The sequence below is a fragment of the Anolis carolinensis genome, unplaced genomic scaffold (genome assembly GCF_035594765.1).
Source record: "Anolis carolinensis isolate JA03-04 unplaced genomic scaffold, rAnoCar3.1.pri scaffold_10, whole genome shotgun sequence".
Lineage (NCBI taxonomy): Eukaryota > Metazoa > Chordata > Lepidosauria > Squamata > Dactyloidae > Anolis > Anolis carolinensis.
This window is the reverse complement of record NW_026943821.1, coordinates 14718091-14726346: the sequence shown is the minus strand read 5'-3', so window position 1 is coordinate 14726346 and position 8256 is coordinate 14718091. Positions and strand designations below refer to the sequence as shown.

The 8256-nt window shown below is 40.0% G+C and overlaps 1 long non-coding RNA gene across 1 annotated transcript; it reads right to left on the bottom strand.

Moving 5' to 3' along the window:
• Positions 1 to 371: 371 nt before the first annotated feature.
• On the bottom strand, positions 372 to 8008 carry LOC134293738 (uncharacterized). Its single transcript, XR_010000702.1, has 4 exons — positions 7728 to 8008; positions 1139 to 1174; positions 1006 to 1041; positions 372 to 408 (listed from the first exon to the last, which is right to left on the bottom strand). It is a non-coding gene; the product is annotated as an uncharacterized LOC134293738 (long non-coding RNA).
• Positions 8009 to 8256: the final 248 nt, after the last annotated feature.

Sequence of the window (8256 nt, the reverse complement as noted above, 5' to 3'; positions counted from 1 at the left end):
ATAGAGTTTGATGCCACTTTAACTGCCATGACTCAATGGTTTGAAATCATGGGAACTTAGATTTGGTGAGGCACCAGCATTATTTGACACTTTGTCAACTACAGCTCCCATGGTTCCATAGCATTGACTGATGGTACTTAAAATGGGTGTCAAACTACATTAATTCTACGGTGTAGATGCACCCTTAGCTATCCTAAACAAAAAGAAACAGGATTTGGAGAGAAAAGGAGAAATAGTCAAATGGCGATGCACAGAAGGAATCAATTTTGGACTTGCAAAATGGGTCACCTGTCACTTAAGTCTCATCTATCTACTATTAAAAATGAAAAGAGGCAATCTAGCAACAGAAATGAAACAAAAAGCAGTGTAGATACTCACATTAATAGTCCTACACCCAGTGCCAGAACCCTACATAGAAAAGCAAAACATTACTCTTTCATGTTTTTTGGGGGCGGGGTTACCATATTGAATTAAGGATATTGTTCCATTATCCGGGCGGAGGCCAAAAGAAGGCCAGAGAAAGGATAGTCCATTTTCTGGGGTGGATGAATGTTTGAAGGAGTAAAAAAAATTCCCCTTGTTTTCCTGTTATTCTCCCCACCCATGTCGCTGTCGTAGAAACCCTCATTGATGAAGTACGAAGTGGGGAGGGGGAGTAACCAGTGAAAACGGAGAAATTGTTTTCCTCCTTCAACCTGCCCCCCGCCCCCTAAAATGGATTGCCCTTCTCTGTCTGGCGCCCCATTTTGGCATCTGTCCGAATAATGGAACAGTACCGAATTAAGAAACAAAATAGCTAAGAATAAAGTTATACACTTTTCCTTTTCTTGACATGAACTGCAACAATGTCCTATTGAAAATTACAAATCTTAGCAAGGGACTGCTACTTTGTGTCCCCTTGTGGGTTTCCCAATTGGTACTCCATGGGGAGGAACTACATTTACGCATACATCTAATATGAATTACACATTTACACATAAATCTAATATGAAATACCATACTCACTCTTTCTTCGGCAAGTCCAGCACCATCACCATTAATCTACGAAAGAATAGAAGGTCAAGCATTTTCAGACCATTCTAAAATAGTATGGAATGGGCTCTACTCTTCCAGTGCATGGAAAAATTGCAGTTCTTACCCATTGTTCCCAGTCATGCAAACCAACAGTAGGAGCCTGCATTTAAGAGAAAAGAGAGACAGACAGGGATTAGTTCATATCTTGAATCCTATTTCAATTTGGAGTGTATCTACATAGTAGAAGTAGTTTAGTTTGACACCACTTTAACTGCCACAATTCAATGGCATTGAATCACGGGCACTGTCATTTTATAAGGTCTTTAGCTTTCTCTTTCCAAAAAAGTGCTAGTGCCTCATCAAACTACAACTCCCAGGATTCCATAGCATTGAGGCATGGCAATTAAAGTGCTGTCAAACTGCATTAATTCTACAATATAGATGCACTTTCTCTTACTTGCATTCCTCCTTCCACTGTTCACTGAATGGGTTCTTGTTAAATGTTCTGGAAAGATAAAACAGTTCTACTTTCAAAGCAAATCTAAAAATAATAAAACTGTTCTTACCGATCTGCTTTCCTTTGGGCCAAAGAATGAGATGAGAAGCAGAGTGGACACAACCTGGAGAATCATCTTGGCTTTTTCTTCATACAATACAAGGCACGAGTGTGAAGACTGAAAACTTTCTGCTTCAGTATTTATGGTGTGTATTTATCTAAAAATCTGAGTGTAAGTGAACCAGGTCTCCAGAGGATCAGTCATTTGTGCCAATGAGGTCAGCTTTATCGTCACTGTCATTATGTCAAAAAGCAATGGTTGATTCTCAAAGAAGGACCAACTTGGTGCTGAAGGAACAAAGTGAATTATTCTGTATCAATGAGGTTCTCAAGCAGATCAACCGGATTTTTCCCAGATATATGCTCTGAAGAAAGCGATGGAGCAGATAGGTGATTAAGATAGTGAGCACTTTGTTTTTCTACTACAACAAATCTCTCAAGATTGGCCTTTAAAATACTGGAAGCCATATCTCTTGTTTTCTTGTGGCAGTGAGCAATAGAGGTTTGCTCTGCTGGCAATTGGGGCATTGCAGGATAATTGTCCAGTTGTCTCATACCAAAAAGCAAGTCTACAACAATTGGAAGGAGCATCACTTGCAATTCTTCCTCATTGCACCATTCTGAAAATAAATTACTTGTTTTGCTGAATGACAGTGTGAACCTCTGCCCAATGTTCTTCACTAGCATTTCAGTGTTGAAGATATAGGATGGCATTTTGAAGAAGATGTCTTCAGCTCTGGATTTTTTTAAAAAGCCCATAGACATGCCAGAAAACCAAACCATACCCATTTTGTAGCCACACTAATAATTTTGATCTACTCAGGTCCATTAGGAGCACCTCAAGTGGCCAAAAAAGGTCAACACCAAACCCATTCCTAGCTTATCTTTCAATAGGTAGATTGCTACAATCTGAAAATATATTGAAATGATGTCAAAAGACCACACAATCAGTATAAAGGGATGACTTCTTGGTATAGATGAGGAAATTATTCCTGAAAGATCATTATTATCCCTCTAAAACAGATGCAACTCAGACAGCTCTCCAAATGTTGCTGAGCAGCAAGTTCCATCAATCTTAGTTAGCATGGCCAGTGGTGAAGGATGCTAGAAGTTGTAGCCCAACAACATCCGGAGGATTTCTGCTCTAAGATGCAGAAATACAAAAAATAAATTGATAGAGATGATTCTCTAATACAGGGGTCCCCAAACTTTTTAAACAGGGGGCCAGTTCACGATCCTTCGGACCGTTGGAGGGCCAGACTATAGTTGGCCACTGAGCAATAAATAACAACAACAACAACAACAACAACAACAACAACAACAACAATAAAAAGAGGGTTGGAAGAGACCCTGTGGGCCATTGAGTTGAATCCCCTTCTGCCTTTGTGCACCGAAAGCACAAGCAAAGCACCCCTGATGGATGACCACCCAACCTCAATGTTAATAGGAAGAAGAAGAAGAAGAAGAAGAAGAAGAAGAAGAAGATTGAACTTCAAAGACTCTGGCAGAAACCAGTGCAGGTGGTCCCAGTGGTGATCGGCACACTGGGTGCCGTGCCAAAAGATCTCAGCTGGCATTTGGAAACAATAGACATTGACGAAATTACGATCTGCCAACTGCTAAAGGCCACCCTACTAGGATCTGCACGCATCATCCGAAAATACACCACACAGTCCTAGACACTTGGGAAGTGTTTGACTTGTGATTTTGTGATATGAAATCCAGCATATCTATCTTGTTTTCTGTGTCATAATAAAATAATAATAAAGAGGGTTGGAAGAGACCCCTTGGGACATTTAGTCCAACCCCCATCTGCCTCTGTGCACCAAAAGCACAAGCAAAGCATCCCTGACATATGGCCATCCAGCCTCAATGTTAATAATAATAATAATAATAATAATAATAATAATAATAATAATAATAATAATAATGTAATAATAATAATGGTTGTAAGAGAAGAAGTGACCCCTTGGGTCATTTAGCCCAACCCCCTTCTGCCCTTGTGCCGTGGGGGCTGGATAAATGGCTTCGATGGGCCCCCGGGCCTTAATTTGGGGACCCCTGCTCTAATATCAGTAACAGGCACATTGAAGGTACTGATGGATAGCTAGCTATGTACCATCCAAAATTGGGTAACTGCATGGCAAGAACTTGCTGGTTAGTTCCAACAAGCAGACCATAGACTAAATTGTTGAACGGTAAGGCAATACATAGGTTAATGCAATTTACCCCCTGTTTTGTCCTAGTTTGGACTTACAATAGGATTGAAATTCCTGTGAAGTGTGGAATTCTGCTTTCACCACCATAAATTGAATGCATAATGACTAAAAAAAGCACAACCAGATATGAAATAATAATAATAATAATAATAATAATAATAAGAAGAAGAAGAAGAAGAAGAAGAAGAAGAAGAAGAGGAGGAAGAAGAAGAAGAAGTAGTTTATTTGTACCCCGCTACCATCTCCCCCGGAGGGGACTCATGGCGGCTCACAGAAATATCAAATATAAAACAATAACAATATACAATACATCAATTAACAATAACATGCACCAATTGTAATATTTGCACATTAACCAAAAAGAATAAAAACACACTTATTAAACACATACAATTTAAAAACAGTGAGGTTGTAATAGTAGATTAGCAAAGTGCACATCATAGGTTGTAAACTCAAAACATAGATAAAGTGCTACAGATTTGTTTGAGATCAATTTGGGATGAGAGGAGCCATGAGCTAAAGTAACCAGAAGTGTGACCAATGCAAGAAAGGTCGAGGAATATAGTTATGATTATGATGGGGATGGGCAATCTTAACCAAAGGCCTGCAAACATATGCTTATGTTTATGAACCCAACAGAATACAGTTATTTTGCCTTTTTATATTTGTGCTTCACTTGTTCAGGAAAACTATACTTTATGGTCACTGTGAATTGGCAGCATATGTAGCATGTATTAGTTGCCAGAGAAAAAGAATGACATTCTTGGCAAGGGAGAACTACCCATTGCCACATGTGAAATGTTTCTGGCAAAACATCTTTCTTTTTTGTATTCTTGGTTAGGGCCATTGCTTTGAAAGTGTGTGCAAATCTAGAGATAAACCCTTTCATGTAACCAGTGAGCACCGGTTATTCAAAAATGGTACTGTTTTCACACAATAACCAATTGATTCACAACAATCAAGAGCAATGAATGGTATTTATATCTGCATAACAGTCTTCACTGGTTGAAAGAAAATCAGTGGAGGGTTATTGCGTCTTGTTGATGTATTCGGACTCTCAAAGGAGTCAATCAATTATAAACGGACGTCATTCTTGAATGATATCTAACATAAGATTTTCACAAATCGTTCACATCAACCAAGCTCCATAGACATTCAGTACATTTATTGTAGTTCCTCCTTCCTTTCTGAAGAACACCAACACATGATAGAAAGGAGGTGAAGTTGATATGCCAGGAATTGTGTGGAATATTGTAAGCAGAGGTGATCCTAGGATAAGAGTGAGATCTTTTTCTCCCTGAAATGTGGACACCATTGTAAAAGTGCCAGGGTTTACCAATTAAACGTGCTACATTTACTTATTTTAGGTTAGCAGAGCTAATGGTGTGGTTTCCCTGATTACTGCTGAGCTGTAGTATATTTGGTGCATGTTGGTGTGTACACAAGTGCACATAACTTTTAAGTAATTTTGTAACTTTGAAAATCCACATGAATTTCAAAGGATTTTTGTATGGCAAGGAATATTCAGAAGCCTTTCTCTGAAATGTAGCCTGCAGGATTTGACATTTCTTAGTAGTCTCCTATTCAAGTACCAACTAGGTCTGACCCTGTTTAGCCTCCAAGATCACACAGGATCTGGTGTCTTTAAAGTATTTAGGCCCCCATTGCATCTGGAGGAGTTGCATTTTCAGAACAGCAGTATACTATTGTGAGCTATTCTTATTGCAGTGCAGAGTAAGAAGGTGGATTTGTCTTACATGGGGAAATGAAAGCCCTTGCACCCTTATCTCAGTGGAAATTTAAAATGTTTTAACTGATAGTTGATATGGATCAAGACATCTGTCTACCATGTTGAGGTTCTTTGCTGGGGAAAGAATTAATATTGGGGAGGCAGGGAGCAAAGCTCCATAGCAGTATCAAACCCTTTCGGTAGAGACCACTGACTTGTTGTCACAAGGTCTAAACACATAAGAGGGGAAAGACCATGGAGACATTTGAAGGTAATGTTGTTTTAAAACCCGCTGTTTGTTTCTTGGTCTAGTTCAAGACATTTTATGGCTTGAAGTTAAAGCATTAAGATATACTGCTCAGTGCTCACTCACACTACCTTCTGAGAACAAGAGCTAAATTGACTACCAGTTAAATTTTACTTTAGCATGGGCCTTGGGATAGCATTCTCAGGTAGAACTGAGACACAGGGATAGATTAGTGATATAGAGTTAGCATTTTCAAGATAGTGACCATTAAGCAATTGTTTTATAATTGTGGTATTCATCTTGCTTTTTAGATAGCTTTCCATGTGCTCTGTTCACTCTATTAATTCGTAAGGAATAAGTGTGACTCTTACGTATTGTGGGTTTCTTTCCCTACTTCTGTCCTGGCATCCTGTTACATTGCATACCATTTTGCATACCATTTTGAAGGGGTGGACATATGCAAAATTCCCAGCTCCAATTTTGTTGCACTTCTTTGAGTGCTATCAATATTGTCATCTTGTCTTTGGTTGATATCTGATTGTATGAGTTTGCAGTGGGACTGAGACCCAAACAAACAATTTCCTTGTGAATTTTGAAGAGATATTAGATACAGTTTATACCCTCATGTGTTGTTGTTTCTAGAAATTTAGTTAGTGCACACTTCTTGGACTAGAACACAATATGCAGTAGGAAACTGATAAACTTCTATGCCTTTGTCAGTTCCACAAAGAAAAAAAGTATTCCGTATGTGCACAGATCAAAAACCAGGAAAGAATAGAACTCTGTGTACAGATATATGTGGATGTGCTTGATCAAAGAAGCATGTGTATACAAAGAGTGATTCATCCCTCCTCAAGCCCTTGGAAAATGTTGGCAAAGATGTCTACAAACATCCTTGAAGTGGGATGAATGATTCCCAGGGAACTGGAATGGTATGAGCTTGGCAGTGGAAAAATCAGAACTTCAGTGAGGATGAATTTGGTGGTTTTGTGTATCTTAGCAGAAATGTATGTATAGTTTCATGTTGTATGAAGTACATACATCAGGATGTGATCACCCAGCATTTGGAAATCCTTCCTGGGGCTTTTAAGAACTGAAAGGGCCCTAAGCATAGCTTTCCATCCCGAGACAGACGGAGCCACAGAATGGATCCAGAAGACCCTTCATCAGTTTCTCCGTTGCTATAGCACATAGCAACAAAATTAATCGGCCTCGCTTCTTCCCTTTACAGAATACTGCATTGATAATTCGGACCACGCCTCCACTGGAGTCTCACAGTTTAAGGTTGTAGAGGGTAGGGATTTCCCACCATTTCCAGCATTACTTAAGGACCCACCCGCCGACGCAAAGCCAGGAGACTGGAGGGAGAAGATTGCTGCCTCTTGGCCTTCGATTCAAAATGCACTGCATTCGGCTAAGATGGATTACAAAAAACATGCGGATAAAAAGAAAGCAGCACACCTGGACTTTAAGGTGGGAAAATTAGTGTATCTGTCAACCAAACACCTGAAATCCACCCAACCATCATGGAAACTGAGCCCATGATACATTGGGCCGTTTCCTATCTCAGCCGTGATAAACCCTGTGGCGGTAAGACTACAGTTACCTCATAATTGGCACAAAGTACACCCTGTATTTCTTGTTAGCCTGCTGAAGCCGGCGTGTACCACCCACAAATGGAATAAGACAGATTCAGACCCTACTCCCATCATGGTGGGGGCGCATACCCATTTTGAGATCAAAGACATTCTAGACTCCAAGAAGTCTTGTGGGAAATTGTCCTACTTGGTCCAGTGGATTTCAAAGGCCTTACATCCCGAGTGGGTGTCGGCTGAACATGTTAAGGTCCCAAGACTGGTAAAACTGTTTCACAGTTGATTCCCCCACAAACCCGGGCCCTAACTGATTCTCATATTTTTTATTGTTTGTTTTGTCTTGTTTTTTGCTTTTATTTCCCTTTACCTCTCTCCACAGGGTCATCTTCGCGGAGGGAGGAGTCATGTCAGGATGTGATCGCCCAGCATTCACACTAGCTGAACTATTTCCATCCTGCCAAAAGCAATTGGGGTGGAGATAACCTAAATGATAAGAACCATCTGGCTAGGAGGATTGATTTATGGCCATGATCTGGTTTTCAAACCTGGGAAAGGACTATCGACAGACAAGTGTGAATGTGGAAGGGGGCTGGGGGGGAGTAGTAGGATATACTAGGGTCCGGGCGGAAGTTGATTAGTAACAGCTTTGTGCTCGTCTTGGCAAGAAGGTTTTCAATAAAGCGTTTCCATGGAACTACCTGTGCGAGCATTCATTGTGACCTATAGCTTCCAAGGACTGACACATCACACACTCTGTTCTGAACATGGGGTTGAATGCCTTCTTCTTCACTTCAGATCTCAGTTTGTGGAAGCACCTTTTAAAAAAATCTGTATTGTTATTTCTATTATTCAACTAATCCTAATGAATGCAACCTTACTTATACAACACTTTCATG